General features: G+C 43.4%; 1 protein-coding gene, 1 non-coding gene and 1 pseudogene across 7 annotated transcripts in view; 2 read left to right on the forward strand and 1 right to left on the reverse strand.

Annotated features, from left to right (window-relative positions):
- The window catches only part of Pds5b (PDS5 cohesin associated factor B), a 131,645-nt gene that overhangs the window by 20,924 nt on the left and 92,867 nt on the right, over positions 1-17,854 (forward strand). The gene's annotated exons all lie outside the window — the stretch shown is intronic.
- LOC116885987 lies at positions 11,667-11,772 on the forward strand. The gene has a single exon (XR_004386063.1). It is a non-coding gene; the product is annotated as a U6 spliceosomal RNA (small nuclear RNA).
- LOC116886009 lies at positions 13,936-14,027 on the reverse strand (annotated as a pseudogene).

The raw sequence follows: 17,854 nt of genomic DNA on the forward strand, positions 1-17,854 counted from the left end.
CGGAGACCATAGGACGGCATTGGGCCCTGAAACTGGAGTTGCAGATGGTCTTGAGCTGCCGTGTGGGTGTGACCTGAACCCGAGTGCCAGTGCTGCTGCTCCATTCCTCCAGCCCATGTTGTGTTTGTTAGTTTTATGATAGAGTTAGAATTATTTTATGGTGTGTGTGTTTTTACATTTCCTAACATACGGTGTGTCTTCTTGATTTATTAACTTAATTGCAGTTTCATTAAGCTTTTCTGCTCATAACCCCATCTTGCCTGAGAAATAACTTATTTAACCTGGAGTAGAGATGTAAGCACAGTTGAATATTTATTATTTGCTTAAGATTTATTTATTTTAGTTATGTGAGTACACTGTAGCTGTCTTCAGACACACCAGAAGAGGGCATTGGATTCCATTACAGATGGTTGTGAGCCACCATGTGGTTGCTGGGAATTGAACTCAGAACCTCTGGAAGAGCAGTCAGTGCTCTTAACTGCTGAGCCATTTTGCCAAATCCCTGAATATTTATTAATTATAAAGGAATTTGTTTGGTAACAAAACAATTTTTGGTATTCATATCATTTTTAAATTATCAAACAAAAATATATTTGCATGTTAGCAAAATAGTTTTGCTTTTTTTTAACATAAAAATTAAATCTTGGTTAAGTATCTGATACTGCAGAATTGAACATTTCAACATTTTCCAGTGATAAATATTTTGATTTTATAATCACTGTGTTGAGAGTAACCTTCACAAAAATACATAGTACAGTATGGCAGATGCATGCTTAGGACTGTTTTAAAAATTGTTTGAAATTCTGTCTTAATCACAAGCCAAGATATGATTTGTTGTTGTTGTTGTTGTTGTTGTTGTTGTATGTTATAGTATGTATATATCTGTCTGTCTGTCTGTCTCTCTCTCTGTGTATGTGTGTGTAGGTCAGAGGTTGGTGTTGGGTGTCCTCCTTGGTTCTGCCAACCTTTTTTTTTTTTTTGAGATAGATAGAGGTTTTTCCTCAAGCCTGGAGCTCATTGCTTTCGTTACAGTAGCTAGTTCCTGATCTGTCTCTGCTTCTCAGTGCTGGGCTTACAGATGACCGACCGTTCCCACTTTCAGCTTTGACGTGAGCACTGGGGATCCAGACTCAGGTCCGCATGCTTGTATGGCTGACTAAGCCATTTCTCTAGCCCCATATTTAACAATTTTTAATGAAACTCAAGTCAGCAATTCAGAACAGCAGTTTAAAAAATCTCACATGTGAGCACAGTGCAGTACCGAGATGATCTGATGTTTATATGTGGAGGAATGCAGTAGAAAATAGTAACTGAACCACCACGTCCTCTAAGAACAGGGAAAGCAGCACTGGCCACAGCATGCCTCTCGGGGCTCAGCTGAGGTGCTGTGAGGTGGGTTGGTGGATGTTGTCGGCTCTCACAGTGCTGCTTGTTTAGCTCTTACTTGTGTTTTATCTTCATTGTGTATCTGAGTTTGCTCACTTACATTTTAACTCTGCTAGAGCTCACACCGTTCACATTCACTCACTTGATCCCAAATGGTGCTTAGGATCCACACTTTAAGAAGCTGGGCTCTAAAAATCAGTAAATCAATAAATCAATTTTGTTAATTGTGACCTCTAGTTTTTTCTAGTGTATTATCTATCAGTAGTGAGAAAGATATTTTAAAACTTCTCTTGCAAAACAAAAACAAAAACAGCCCCAGAATTTGTATGATGTATGTGTCTGACATAATCTGGGTCTATTAGTTGTCATATTTAATAGTTTATCACATTTAATAGTTTACGTACATTTGTTTGAGTCACTTTGCTGGTGGCTTGAATCATCATTTCAGGTTGACTGCCTGCGGGCCAGAGCCCTAGGGATCCTCCTGCCCCCACCTCCCCAGCGCTGGGATGCTTTCAGGGTGAGCGCTGTATTGGCTGAGCCATCCTCTCCTAGCTCTGCTTGCTTGGTCTCTTAAGAATTCAGGCACTAGTCCAGCAGCGGTGGGTGGCGTAGTCCCCAGCACTCAGGAGGCAGAGGACAGTGGGTCTCTGAGTTCCAGGCCAGCCTGGTCTACAGATTTCCGGGACAGCTAGGGTTACCCAGAGAAACCCTGTCTCTAAAAACCAACAAAGCAAAACAAACAAACAAAATGACACAAACACAAAGGCTGCTTTTTAAATCAGTATCCTTTTCCAATGTCCACATTAATGTTGCTTAGTATTTTATTTTCCACTTTTTGTATTTCAAATTATACTTGTTATTATCTACAGTGATTGACTGTGTGGTGTGTGTGTGTGTGCGTGTGTGTGCGTGTGTATTTTTTATTTTTTCTTTTATTTTTTTATTTGAAGAGGTGTTCTCACTGTGAAGCCTTAGCTGGCCTCTTATTTAGACCTTGAATTCACAGAGTTAAGCCTGCCTCTGCCCTGAGAGTGTTGGGATTAACGTGCCACTATGCCCAGAAGATTAAAACTGTTCATTTTGTGTTGTGTGTATATTTGTAGAGGGAGACACCATGTGCTTGTGGAAGTCAGTTCTCTCCTTTTACCATGTGTTCTGGGGACCAAACTCATATTGTCAAGTTTCACTGCAGGTGCCTTTGCCTACAGAGCCATCCATCTTAACTGGCCCGTGACAGTTTTGTTTTGATGTTTTGATTTGTATTGGCTTGTTGTATAGATAATGTCACCCTATATTCTTCATGTATCAAATATATGTCCATATAGTCATACAAATGTTATATGTTAATGTAATATTTATATATTGTACACACATTTAAGCACAGATCACAGTGTATTTGAGTTTGTTCAGTTATCCTGTGTCTCAATCACAGATTTAAGACAGTGGTTACATTTATGGATGTTATTGAAATACTTTTTCCCCCCTTCCTCTTGGGGGCTTGTTGGTTTACTAAGTTAATGCTGTTAATTCTTTTCCTAATTCTCATTCTTGAGGTTATTGTCCTGAGCTTTCATGACTGTTGTATCTGAGTGTGGCATGCCTTAGAATGTCATCTGTTATGCCAGCATAATTTTTTTTCAATTTTATGCTTCCCTTGTGTTTTACAGGATATTTTGTTAGCTGTAGTACTCTTGGTTAGTAGTTACATTGTCACTTGATGCGGAGTTCACCAAGCCGTGCTTTCCTGGCCTTAGAGTGTCTACTGGCAGGTCTGCTGGTACTCGGTAGGTTTGCCTCTGTAAGTGACCAGGTGTGCCTCTTGGGCAGCTTTCTGGACTCTTGGGTCTTCAGTATATGACATGGAAAGGCAGATTTCTGGTCTTGTCTGTTTGAGGTTCCTCCTCCAGGCCAATTAGCATATACATAAAGGGACAGAGAAAAGAGAAAAGGTGGCTTAGGTTATTTTAATTATAACTTCACAATATAATTTTACATGTCTTAGAAAAATGCCACCTGTGAGTGCATATAAATATTGATTGAACCAACATTGTGGCTTCTGATGCTTGCATTAGCCTCTGTTTTACTCTTTCCTTCCCAAATAGAAATTGGAATACAGCAGGCCAAATACATGGCTGTGTTAAACAGGTCGAAATTTTGAACAGTCTCCTACACACGCACACACACACGCACGCACGCACACACGCACGCACACGCACACGCACACACCCGCTGTGCGCATTTACCCCAGTGTCCTGCCTACCATGTGCTACAGCCAGCCTTCCTTCTCCGCAGTCATTGTTTGGAATGAATTTGTAGTTCTGATTAATTCTACTTGGTCCGCAAGTGCGAGCTCTCCATTAAAATGAAGCATCTGCAGGGCTTTGCATTCCTTCTCTCTTACTATAACACGAGTAAACCTCACATTCAGCAACAGAAAAGCAAAGCTGTGAGAAAAATAAAAACGAGATTTTAAAAGTAAGATAAAAATAATACTGAAAAATAATAATAAAAAGGAAGGAAAAAGGAAGAAAACAAAAACAAAAAGAAGAAAACTAATCAGGGGAGGTTTCTTTTGGAGCCATGATACTGGAACCGCCAGTTGGAGAGAGTAAGTTAGGAGGTCGTCATTGAGCTCTGCCGTAGTTCCTTTGTGTTCTCTATACGTGCTGGTGTTGTGTGTGACTGTGGACCCGGGTCAGTGGGTGTTACTTAGACACAGCCCTTGTGTGTACCAGTAGCTAGTATTGGCTGCAGTGAGCTTTACAGGCTGTGTCTGGGCACTCCTGGTTCAAGAGATAAACTGAGAGGTTTCTCTTTACTGGGGAAGCAAGCAGAGCTAGCACTGAGTTCTTGACTCGGCTGGTATGGATGGGGTTTCTGCGAGACTGAAGGAGACAAGCTTCCTGCCTGCTGGTGACCTCTTCGTACTTTCACACCTTCTAGCTGCCTCTCTAGTTGCCTCAACTCTAGCTGCCTCGTTGGAGCAAGCTGCACACAGGAAGTACCTGTGGTGGTTTGAATGGTCTGAACCCACAGGCCATGAGTTTGAATGCTTGCTTGACCCATGGGAGTGGCACTACTAGGAGGCGTAGCCTTGTGGGAAGAGTTGTGCCACTCTAGGGCTGGGCTTTGAGGTCTTCTATGTTCGAGCTATGGCTCACAGTCTCTCTGCATATTGTGGAGCAACTGTAGAACTCTCAGCCTCTTCTCCAGCACCGTGTGTGCCTGCATGCTGCCATGCATCTCATTCTGACAGCAGTGGACTGAAACTCTGAACCTGCAAGCCAGCACCGAGTAAATGGTATCTTCACAGCAAGGAAACCCTAGCTCAGACACCACAGCAGTTGAGCTTGATTTTTGTCGGAGCGCAGTCATCAGCCTCTGTGCCCCCACAGCTAGGTCTTCCTGCCGCTCATTCTCAGTGGATCTGTGCTGGCCGACTCACTCCCCGCATCCTGGGCCCACGGCAGGTCTTTGTTTCTGATTTTCTCTTCTTGAGACAGAGTCTCTGATAGCCCTGGTTGGCTTTGAACTCATTACAGAATGTGTAGGGGCTGGCCTTGGCCTGCTCATCTTCCTACTTCTCTCAGGTACTTGGATTATAGGCATGTACCAGCACACATAATTTTGAGGACTGCTTCTTGATGTTTTTTTCCTGCCCAGAAAATATGATAGACTGTGTTCTCAGGCTCTTGGTTTATGAAACAGATTAGAACATTTTTGGTAATTCTTTGAAAGAGTCATATTACGTTAGACTCAGATTTGGGGCAGGTTCCTTCATTGGCCTCTGAGACTTGAAAAATCAGTGCTAGATAGGCATGAGGACTAATGAAGTTTTCCCGTGTGCGTGTGAAGTTAAAGCCATCTGTAGTTAATGCCATCTGTAATCTTATGCTTTTCCACCCACACTCAGGTTCACAAAATTATGCTTCTTACTACTTTGTAAATAAATGTCTAGGCCAAAAGCTTTGCTTATTCTCCAACTAGCTCATAACTTACTTTCCCATGTGTTCTTAGTCATTCCACGTGGCTGGTTACCTAGTCCTCAGTTTCATGAGGCTGTCTTCTGTGTCTGGGCAAATCTCCCACCCTGACTCAATCCCAGCATTCCTTTCTCTCTGTCAGATGTCCTGCCTTCTAATCCTGTCTCAGCTCATTGACAAATCAGCATTTTATTGACAGGTGAATGTTTTTACACAGTATACAAGACATTATCTCTACACCCATGCAGAAGGGTAGCAAGCATATCCCCATATAGAAAACTCTTGGCTTCACAGGTTTTTTTTTTTTTTTTTTTTTTTTTTTTTTCGTTGTTGGGGTCCGGACCCGGGGCCTTGCGCTCGCTAGGCAAGTGCTCTACCACTGAGCTAAATCCCCAACCCCCGGCTTCACAGGTTTTTGAGGTAGACATATGACTGGAGTGTAATGAGGAAACTTTCTGATTTGGAACATATTCTTATAACAGAAACTGTTTAAAACTTTCAGCAAGACAGTAATGGAAAGATGTTGGCATATCAAGGTCTTCCTAGCTGTGGTGTGAACAGTGACTTAGAGGTAACTCAGCCAGTCTGTGAGGAAGTGCGGCGACTCCGTAAGGGCGATGGGGTTAGTTTGCTTTGCAGGAAGCACTTACTCAACTTGCTTATTAATTTTCAATATCAGAAAGGAATTGCCAAGGATCATTTCTTGTTTTCAGGGAGATACATGTAGGTGCCCAAAGGTGACACTGAAACAGAGAAGATGGGAGAACGAGAGTTCTGTGGAGTGGCAGAAAGCTCGGAGACTATTGCTTATTAGTGTAGGCCCCTAATTTCTCCATGTCATTGATAGTACCCATATGTCAGTATTGAGGCCACTGTGTGCATGCACAGTATGCTCAGGGAAGTGACTTGTTCTGTTGTCTTTATCGTTTTGAAGGTCTGCTAACAAAGCTTGGCACCTTGGGAGAGAAATTTCTGTAGTCAAAAAGAGTAAAGTAGATGGGATTAGGCTCTGGTAGACTGTTAATGTTTAGAGGTATTGTGAGTTAGACATTTCCTGGGAGGATGCAACACACGCATTTATGCATCCCAGTAGGGAGCCCACAACAGAACAAAGTATGGGTACCGCTCAAGTCCACCTTGGTGAACCACTGAATTTTATGAGGGTTACTTAGAGAACTGAGGGCAAAGGGTTACTTAGAAGAGAAGAAGTGACTCAAAGACAGCTATACCGTCAAAAACCACTCAACTTGGGTGACAGCTCATAAAAGCTGGGAACCTGGAGCATACCACATAGCCTGCAGGCTCGCTCACTCAGCTTGTCATCTCTGAGAGTGACTCTCAGTGGTCTTCATTGCTCACTCTGGGAGGGGATTAGTGAAACTGGTCAGTTTCAGGGACTTCCTGAAGCTAATTTGAGTTCTTTACCTTTTACATTAAGGAGATTCCCTGGGTGATGAATTTTTTTTTTTTAATTTTTTTTGAAATGTTTTAATCTCAGAATGTGTTAATCTCAGAGGAAGCTGCTATACAAAAAGAAGGGGGAAAAGGGCAAAGATGTGACCAGTTAAGTAGGAGGAAAAAAAAAATCCGTAAAAGGTAAAAGTGCATTAGAGATTTAAGGAGAATATTGTTTTGAGAAAGATGTTTTGGTCAACTCCATATCGTCTTGCTAGAATGGAGTACATAAAGGTCAAAAAAGTGTTTCATTTGATTTAGTACAATAGGATTTAGTACCATATGATTTAGTACCATAGGACCCTAGAGCATTTATTCAGCTTTTATTGTATGGCAAATCACCCATGATTTAATTCCTAATTCTAGTTCTTCGAATAGCCAAATTGGATTTGGGTGATCTGGGTGGTTCTACTGATCTGAATGAGGCTTCTGTAGGTATGTGATTTCCTGGTAGTTTGGCTTGGGCTGGCTTCTTGTTGACCATGTCTGGATTAACCAGTCCCTTTCTTCATATGGTTTTTAATTGATATTTTGAATTGGGGTGTTATATAGCCAACAAGCCTCAAACTTGGTATGTAACTGAGGATGACCTTGAACTCCCTAATCTGTCTACCTTATTTGGATACAGATCTGTGCCACCATACCTGGCTCTCTCTTCTGATTTAACAAATGGATAAACTACAGAGGGACAGTGTGGGCTTGCACACATGTCTAGAACCCCAGGTTAGCAAACTCCCACACAAGGACCTTACTGAGTTTGCCAGTTTCTCATTGGTCATAGCCTGGTGAGATTCAGATTTAAGACCTGAAAACCCTTCTTAACTTGTTGGGGGTGTGGATCAGATCCAAAGGCCTTGTTTATGGTAAACAGGTGCTCCATTGAGTTGTGCCTCTAGCCCATCCGCACTTTTTGATGGGAAAATCCAATTAGTTACATTGCATGTTTGTAGATAGAAACAGGGAAATTGTTGACTTTTGCAGTCTGCAACATTGATCATGGCAAAAGCATGATGGCTGAATTTAGTGGATCTGAGAAGCTGTATTGGATTAGTATGAGAAATGTAGTCGAAACACATATTTTTTCTTCCGTGAATACTTGCCTGCCTTCATCCAAGAACAGCATTTGAATACTGAAAGGATCTAGTTGACACCGTTTGATATGTGGGGTAGAAACACAGAGTTGATGAGGTGAAGCTTCCCGAGAGCTGCAGATCCTGGGACCCTGTGTACCACAGTGGGTTAGATTTTTATGTGAGGAACAGAAGATGGTGTATTTAGATGCTTCATTTGATGATAGAAGCCTGAGGAAGTTTCTGTTTGAACCTCCGTGTTTTCAATGAAACCAAGAGAAGAGGTGCCTGAGATTTATAGTAGAGAAGTCCAGTTATGTTGTTGTAATTAGACATTGAGTTGAATACTGACCAGAGAAATAAAAGGATTCCAATAAATGAGAAATGTCACAACATTTAAGCTACTTTTAAAAAGAGTTTACTGGATACTTTTCGCATTTCTTGGTAGAAACTGATTTTCGTTGAGATATGTTTGAACTTATTAAACTTTCCTTTTGGTTTGTTTTTGTTTTTGAGACTGGGTTTTAACTGTGTAGCCTTGGCTCTTCTGGAGCTCACTATGTAGAGTCAGCTGGCCTCAAACTCAGAGATCCACTTGCTTCCTTCTGCTGGGACCAAAGGTGTGCGCCACCATGCCTAGCTGTGTGTGTGTGTGTGTGTGTGTGTGTGTGTGTGTGTGCGTGTGTGTGTGTGTGTGTGTGTGTGTGTGTGTGTGTGTGTGTGTGTGTGTGTGTGTGTGTGTGTGTGTGTGTGTGTGTGTGTGTGTGTGTGTGTGTGTGTGTGTGTGTGTGTGCGTGTATGTGTATGTGTGTGTGTGTGTGTGTGTGTGTGTGTGTGTGTGTGTGTGTATGTGTGTGTGTGTGTGTGTGTGTGTGTGTGTGTGTGTGTGTGTGTGTGTGTGTGTGTGTGTGTGTGTGTGTGTGTGTGTGTGTGTGTGTGTGTGTGTGTGTGTGTATGTGTGTGTGTGTGTGTGTGTGTGTGTGTGTGTGTGTGTGTGTGTGTGTGTGTGCGTGTGTGTGTGTGTGCGTGCGTGCGTGTGTGTGCGTGTATGTGTGTGTGTGTGTTTCTTACAAAAGATTAACATGAGATATGACATCTGCTTTTTTAAAAAAACATTAACAAAACATGAACTCACAAATTGCCTTTTTTTCGAAAAGAACTATTGAAACTGCAGTCATTTTTCAGTGACTTTAGATTCCTTCCAGAATCCTCTTGGACTCCAGAGTCTGCAGGTGTTCAACTCCCATACATAAAGTGAGTAAATGTGTGCATAGACACCCATATCTTCTTCTACGCGTGGTATCATCTCTCCGTGACTTGTGCTTCCTAATGCAGTGTGTGCGTTAAGAGTGTTAAGCTGCATCGCTTTGAGGATAATGGTTAAGTCTGCATACTGAACACAAAGGAAAACAGAACATTCTTGCTCTGTATTTTATTAATACACATAGGATTAATTAATTAAAACCAAACAGCTTTGTAGTGGTGATTTTTCTCTCTTCACCGGACATGGCATTGCACATACTACTGACCGAAGAACTAGTCGTCGTTCAGTACATGAGAGATGTTAACGCTCTCTCTCGAAGTATCAAGGACTGACAGTGCCTGTTGTGTTTGAATCTGATGCTGAGTTATTGTGCACATCGAAGCAGCCTTTAGTTCTAACAGTTGGAATATAAATAAATGTTGCTGTAGGTTTATGTTTTTAACTGAGAATAGTTTTTGTCTTTTTTTCAGTTGGAAGTTTTTTCCATTGTCCTTGACAAGAATAGGCCTAATTTCTCATTTTGTTTAATTGCTGTGTGGATTATCTTTAATGAGTGTGCCACCTGCTGGTTTTCAGAAGACTGCAGTGTCTTTGCAACTCTGTAGTTGTCCTGATTCTGCCTTAAACCTGGAGATGAGATCCCTGGAGAGAAAACCGCTCTTAATAAACACGACCATGTAGGGATTCTAGTAGTAGCCTTGCTTTGATTCTCTGACAGTGAACTTGATGAAGCATTGGGAATTATTAAGAAAAATGATGAGAGGGGTTGGGGATTTAGCTCAGTGGTAGAGCGCTTGCCCAGGAAGCGCAAGGCCCTGGGTTCGGTCCCCAACTCCAAAAAAAAAAGAAAAAAGAAAAAAAAAGACTCAGGGTCTTTGAGGAAGAGGGGGCAGAAAGATTTCAAGAGCCAGGTAATGGATAACTTTAAGAAAACTGGTTTTTGGACACAGAGGGAATGGTTGCAGAACTCAGAGCAGTTGAGATGGGCACAGAATTCTACCTCTAGCTGAGGAGTTAGTGGGATTTGATGGCCGCTGGGAGAGGAGAGAACCAGTTTTCTTAATGGTATTACCCCAATAGGTCAGACACTATTAAGAGTTCTTGGCCAACACATTGGCTGCCATGAGTTAATTAAAAGAAAAAAGGAAAGAAAGGAAGGAAGGAAGAAAAAAAAGAAACAAACTCAAAGATGGATAGATTAGGAGGTAAAGGGGAGGGAGGTGGACATGACCAAATTACATTGTATGATATTCACAAAGTATTAATCAAAATACTTTTTAAAAATAAATACACATTTCTTTCATTTCTTCTTTTGGGGGATGGGGTGTTAAGGCAGGATTTTACTATATAGCCCTGGCTGTCCTGGAATTTTCTATGTAGACCAGGCTGGCCTAGGACTCATAGAGATCCTCCTGTCTTAGTTTCTCGAGTGCTAGGATTAAAGGTGTTGGCTACCGCAACTGGCTTTAAAAAATAGAATCATGTTTCTTTTAAATAACTGAGTTTTACAAGGATGATAGTTAGATCATGTCCTTATATCTTTTTGTTTTGTTTTGTTTTGTTTTGTTTTAAATTGCATGCAACTCAGTGGTTAAGAATACTGGCTGCTCTTGCAGAAGACCTAGGTTCTGTCAGAACATTTCTTCACCACCAGAAACAAAATGTAAATGCAACAATAGACATAAAAATTTAAAATTTAAGTGCTTTCTGAAAGTTTCAAATCATCCACTGAAAATAGGGGATCTTAGGTTGTCATCATTGCTCTATAAATAGATGATACAATTAGTTAATAATTTTAGACTTCCTTATTTTTATTTCATGTGTATGGGTGTTTTACCTGTATGCATGTATATGCATCAAACAGGCAGTGCCCACAGACACCAATAAAGGGCATCGGATCCCCTGGGACTGGAGTCACTGATGGTTGTGAGCCACTGTGTGGGTGAAGGGAATGCACCCCAGCAAGGGCACCAAGCGCTATTAACCGCGCAGCCAACTCTGCAGCCTACAGAGAGTGTGGATTTTTTTAAGTTTAGGTTTTACTATTTTATTGTTCAACTTTTGGAGTCTCAGTATGTACCCTAGACTGGTCCTGAGCCCTCACCCTCCTTTCTCTATGTCCCAAGTACTGGGATCATAGGCATATGCCGTCACGCACAGTTAAATTCTTATTTGAAATGGAGAAGGAAGTTAGTAAAATTAGTGCATTGTTCCCTAGTATGTATTGTATATAAAATAGATTCTCATAAGCTTCATTTTATGTAAATTCTTTTTAAAGCAGTTCCTCTTCTTTCTTTGCATATATGAGGGCGATTCTGTTGAGAGGAACCTGGCAGATACCCTTGGGTCTGTCAGTCTGGAAGGTGCATTTCTGTCTCAGTTTTTCCCCTTCATTTCCTGCTCTCTCTCCCTGCCTTGCTTCCTTTCTGCTTCCTTCCCGTTTTCTTTTTATTTATCTTGTATTTAGACTTTGTCTTCCGAAAACATTTTTTTTTAAAATACTCAGTGCACATGTTGACAGCAGCTATACTGAAGTTGGAAGGATACAGAGAAAATTAGCAAGGCCCTGTGCAAGGATGGCACCCAAATTCCTGAAGCAGTCCACATATACAAAGAAGTATCCAACCAAGTTCAAGAAGTGTTCGTGGTCATTTTGTGTGTTTTCACTCAACAGTTGCCACCATATCAGCCTCTGTCTTCAGACAGTCGTGCTTCCAGGCGTTGTATCCGTTATGCTCCCTGACTCTCCATTTCTCCCCATCAGTAGATTTATTCCCTCAAGGTTCAGTCTTGGAACCTCAGCTCATCCGCACCCTCCTCCTTTTCTTTTGCGACAGTCTTACTCCTGGCTGGCCTGGAGTTTGCTGCTGACCCTGACCTTGTGACAATCCTATTCTGTCACCTGAGTGCTAATTTTATGGGTGTGTGTCACTGCTGGAGTTCACATGGCGTGTCCTCCCTCTCCCCCTCATCTGTCTCTCCTCTCTTCTGTCTTGTGTGCAGGTGTGTATGTGTCTATGCAGATGAGTGTGTGATTGTTAGTGTGTGGTCTGGAACCTTAGGTATTTTTCTTTTCAGGAGCCCATCTTTCTTGCTTTTTAGGCAGTGAATCTCAGGGATCTTCAATTCCCTGGTTTTAGAATTGATTACAAGTGTGCACCATCACGTCTAGCTTTCTATTTTTTAATTAATTAATTAATTTGAAACTTTGTATTGGTTCTTTGTGAATTTGACATCATATGCACCAATCCCACTCATCTTCCCCTCCCCTCATACCCAGCCTTTACCTTTGCAACCTGTCCTCCCAACAGAGAAAAAGAATTTGTTGTGGAAGTGGCAGTGCGTCAGTGTGTCCCCCAGTACACCCTTTTGTCCACACTTTTTTGTTTGCAAATGTTCATTGCAGCGACTCATTGGTCTGCTGTGAGGCCTCTGCTACTCTATCAATGCTGGATCCTCACTGGGACTCCTCAGATATCCTGTTGTGGTCCTGTGTCATGGAGATCTGTAGTTTTGTAGATGTTGGGGTACGCCATTTTAAAGGCCTGAATCTGGACCTGAGAGGCATCTGAGCTGATCAGAAGTCAGCTCTCCCCTCTCACAACTTGCTTATACACAGCCTCTGCAACCAGGGCCAGCTCTGTCCTGGCGCTCAGGTGAGGTGCAGGGCAGGCTCTCCTAAGTGTCACAGCTAGTGAGGGACATGGCCAGTTCTTCCGCTCTAATGGCAGCTCTTCTGCCTGCTGTAGATCTTCACTACCACCCAGCACACGAGAGGCAGGACCCTCAGGCTGGCTCACCTACAACCACTGCATCCAGGGCCAGCTCTGTTGTGCTGCCCAGGTGAGGTGCAGGGCCTGCTCTTCCTAGTGCCGCAGAAGGTTAGAGGCAGGGCCGGCTCTCCTTGCTCTTACGATGCTCTCCCACCTGCTGTAGGTGGCAAGGGGTAAAGGTGGGGGAGGGCATCTCTTTATCACCCACACTGCCATCAGGGTCACCTGTACTGTGCTTCTCAGCAGAGGTACAGGGCTGCTCTCCTGAGTGCTGTAGCAGGTCAAGGTCAGAGCCAGCTCTCCTGTTCTCATGACCCTGTCGGGGCCAGCTCTTCTAGTTGTTGCTTGGTGGAGAGGGCAGAAGTGAGGGGAGGGGATCTCTCCCTTGATGATGCCATCACACAGCAGACAGGCCTGTTCTCCCATATTCACACCCTCAGGGCCAGCTTTCCAGGGTCTGTGCTGCCCTCATGAAGGGCAGGGCCAGTTCTCCTGCTCTGAGGAACTTGGGGCCAGCTTCCCTGCCTGCCGTAAGTGGCAAGGGGTAAGGAGCTGCATCTCTTCCTAGCCCATGCCACCACACAGGAGACAGGGGGTGGGGTTTAGCTCTTCTGCTTTCTTGCCTCCAGGGCCAGCTCTCCCTCAATGTCCAGGTGAGCGGTGACACCAGTTCTGCACAGCCCTCAGATATGCCATGTCCTCAGGTAACATAGTCTCCAGTCTTCATTATGCCCACATCCTTCTGTTTCTCTTTCTCTTCCATTTTTCCACCACCACTTACTTGTTCCTCCTAGTGTGTCCACTGTCTCTGAGTGGTCTTGGGAGTGCCGTGCCCCACCCAAGTGGCTTATTGCAAGGGTCATCTGTCTCAGGCTTACTTCTGCCCAGGCCTGTAGTCCCAGGCAGGATTCCTTTAGTCTCTGGCTTGTTCCTTGTCTTGGGAGCCCATTCAGGCCCCTGGCACCAGATTGGTGGTTGTTTCAAGCTCACATTTTTCAGGGAATGTTAGGCTACACTGAGTGTAGACACCCAGCCCCTCTTCTCTCTGCCACCTACTGACGCACATGTGACATAGCAGCCTCACTGGGACAGGTCATATCTGACTTTTTTTTGTGAACGCTGGGGATCAAACCCAGGTCTTCATGCTTATGTCACAAGCACTTTAACTGCCTGACATGTTTCCTCAACTTTACATTCATGTCTTTTTTCCCCTTTATTTCATGTGTATGGGTATTTTGCCTGAATGTTTGGCTTGTACCACATATGTGCAGCAACTGCTGAAGCCAGAAACAGGCAGTGGTGAGTGGATCCTCTGGAACTTGAGCTAGAGACGGTCATGAGCCTTCATGTGGGGTTCGGGATTAAACCCAGATTCTCTGGAAGAGCAGCCAGTGCTCTTTAGTGCTGAGCCATTTCTCTGTCCCTTGCATCACATTTTTAAAAATTAAGCATTTAAACTTGGATAGCATAAGCGGTCGATATTAAAATATTGTATGGTCTTTTCCATAAAACTTTAGAATGAGGTTTAGACCTATAAAATAGAGCTGCCCTTTAGGATTTATGACTTAATTTTCCTCAAGATAAGACTTTCCCACCATCTCTGTTAGAACCAGGGATACATTTTATACATTGCTCACCATTGTATTGGTGTGCGTGTTCACTTGTGTGCTCTCATTGGAGCCAGAAGCTTATGTCGGATCCTTTCCTCTATTGTTCTCCATGTGGTATTTCATCAGGTTCTTGTTGAAACTTAAGCTGAGTGTTTAAGCTGGATTGTCTGTCCATCCAGCCCCTGCATCTGTGTGTGTCCTTCTTCCCAGTGCTGGGCTACAGGTTTGTGTCAGCATGCCCAGGCTCTGGAGATGCTGGGGAGACGTGGACCCTTATGCGTATGCAGCAAGCGTCGAACACATGGAACAGACTGTTGATTTAGCTGCTCTGTGTTGTGTATGTAGTGTATACAGTGGGTAGCTGCTCTGTGTTGTATATGTAGTGTATACAGTGGGTAGCTGCTCTGTGTTGTGTATGCAGTGTATACAGTGGGGAGCTGCTCTGTTGTGTGTGTCTGAGTGCATACAGTGGGTAGCTACTCTGTGTTGTGTATGTAGTGTATACAGTGGGGAGCTGCTGTGTGTTGTGTATGTAGTGTATACAGTGGGGAGCTGTTCTGTGTTGTGTCTGTAGTGTATACAGTGGGTAGCTGCTCTGTGTTGTGTATGTAGTGTATACAGTGGGAAGCTGCTCTGTGTTGTGTCTGTAGTGTATACAGTGGGTAACTGCTGTGTGTTGTGTATGTAGTGTATACAGTGGGGAGCTGCTCTGTGTTGTGTCTGTAGTGTATACAGTGGGGTAGCTGCTCTGTGTTGTGTATGTAGTGTATACAGTGGGTAGCTGCTCTGTGTTGAGTATGTAGTGTATACTGGTCTGTGTTGTGTCTGTAGTGCATACAGTGGGGAGCTGCTCTGTGTTGTGTATTTAGTGTATACAGTGGGGTAGCTGCTCTGTGTTGTGTATGTAGTGTATACAGTGGGGTAGCTGCTCTGTGTTGTGTATGCAGTGTATACAGTGGGTAGCTGCTCTGTGTTGAGTATGTAGTGTATACAGTGGGGAGCTGCTCTGTGTTGTGTATGTAGTGTATACAGTGGGTAGCTGCTCTGTGTTGTGTATGTAGTGTATACAGTGGGAAGCTGCTCTGTGTTGTGTCTGTAGTGTATACAGTGGGTAACTGCTGTGTGTTGTGTATGTAGTATATACAGTGGGGAGCTGCTCTGTGTTGTGTCTGTAGTGTATACAGTGGGGTAGCTGCTCTGTGTTGTGTATGCAGTGTATACAGTGGGTAGCTGCTCTGTGTTGTGTATGTAGTGTATACAGTGGGGAGCTGCTCTGTGTTGTGTATGTAGTGTATACAGTGGGGAGCTGCTCTGTGTTGTGTATGTAGTGTATACAGTGGGTAGCTGCTCTGTGTTGTATATGTAGTGTATACAGTGGGGTAATAGAGGACATTCCACCAAATCAGTTTTCAGATAATATTTAAATGGCTTGCTTTTCAGGAACAAATAATTTTCTAGTCATTTCCTCTTTTTTCTGTTAAAATACTTTTCGCTCTTTGGGTCAGCATCGTAAGCCATTGCCTGAATCCCTTTCCGTATCGCTGTTTCCTAAACGGGCTCTCTTCCAAGCTTCTCCACCTGAGAGTTGCAGCCCTTTCATAGGGGTTGCCCAAGACCATTATGATTCACAACAGTAGCAAGATTAGTTATGAAATAGCACAAAAGTAGTTTTATGGTTGCGGGGGGGGGGGGAGTTGGCCAGCACGAGGCACCGTATTAAAGGGTTGCAGCATTAGAAGGCTGAAAACCCCTGGTTTCTTCCCCTGTCTAATCTGCGCTGCACAGCGGCTACATTTTTCATGCCTGTCTACCCCCACCCCCGCCTTTAATGACAAATTCTGAATCTGCATTGCAGACTTGATATTTCTCTAAATAGTTGTCATTGATTCAGCAAGTACTTTCTGAATACCTACTACTACTAATGCTCATCATGTATAATGACACAGTAGCATAAAGTCATGCCTGTCCTTGTCTCAGAAGTCTATGATTTGGTAGAGATGGAAGTCTAGTGAGTATACTACGATAATGTGCCATTTCACTAGGCTCAGGATAACTAGGTGTTGGAGGAGGGCCTCTTCTGCTGGGTGGGAGTCAGAGGGAGTGACCATGTACACTTAATGACTCTCGGGTTCATGGTAAGTACGTCCAAACTGCTTAGAATACCACGGCTTGTAAGATTCAGTGCTGACTCAGGAACCTGCCCCATTGTTGGCTCTTACTGTTTTCATTTTTTTAAAGATTTATTTATTATATATAAGTACACTGTAGCTGCCTTCAGACACACCAGAGGAGGGCATCGGGTCCCATTACAGATGGTTGTGAGCCACCATGTGTTGGCTGGGAATTGAACTCAGGACCTCTGAAAGAGCAGTCAGTGCTCTTAACCGCTGAGCCACCTCTCCAGCCTTACTGTTTTCATTTTAGCTTCCTTTTCTTTCATGTACATTTTGGGAGCATCACCCTAGCCTTCAGTGACAAGTCTGAACCGTGCCAGTCTTTTCTCTCACTGTTATACATTGCCTTTCACCATCATACTTTCTAGAAATGCCGCCTTTTAAAGTCTCCTTCCCAGGCTTCCTGTTTGCTCTTTTTGTTACTGTGATTTCAGAGTCTACTGTGGCCTGTTGTTGACAGCTGTTTCTCGGTAGACTCTTGAGTCCTTTTTATTCATCTCCCCCATAGTTACTGCCGAGATGTGTGTAAGAAACCGGTACATGGCAACTTGAGTTCCCGAATACTCGAGTACGCATATTCTGTGCTGTCTACCCTTGAACAGCTCATCCATGCTGACTCTTAAGCTGCAGGCTTTGTGCGTTGTGAAGTCGGCTTCTTTAGTAATCATGCTCCTGAGAGCGCCTTGTCCGAGGCTTTGATGCTTACGCTGTTTGTTCAAAGGAGCACACCCTTGAGTGTGGGTCTTGGCAGATAGTGCTTACTCTCTCTTCACATTCTTCTCCATTTGGCTTGATATCTGATTACTAATCCACTCACCCTCACTAATGTTTGTGTGAAGTACGGCAACAGCAGTGCGTCTTGCTCCATCCTGACTGACTGATGCTGTCTTTCTTCCTCCGTCACTGTCTGGTTCGTGCTTATGAGTCTGTTCGTAGACCATCTTATGTCCCCTTGGATTGTTTTCCCTCCCCAGACCATGTTGTCCAGATCACTTTAGCTTTGTATTGGGTTTTAGTATTTGCTAGAACCAAGTCCATTCACTGTTTTTAATTCCTTTAATGTTTCTGTATTTGGGGATGGATGGATGGATGGATATATATAGTCTTCCCCATATTCTCCTTTCTCCCTTTCCTGT

This window comes from Rattus rattus, chromosome 16 (assembly GCF_011064425.1).
Source record: "Rattus rattus isolate New Zealand chromosome 16, Rrattus_CSIRO_v1, whole genome shotgun sequence".
In the NCBI taxonomy this organism is placed as follows: Eukaryota; Metazoa; Chordata; class Mammalia; order Rodentia; family Muridae; genus Rattus; species Rattus rattus.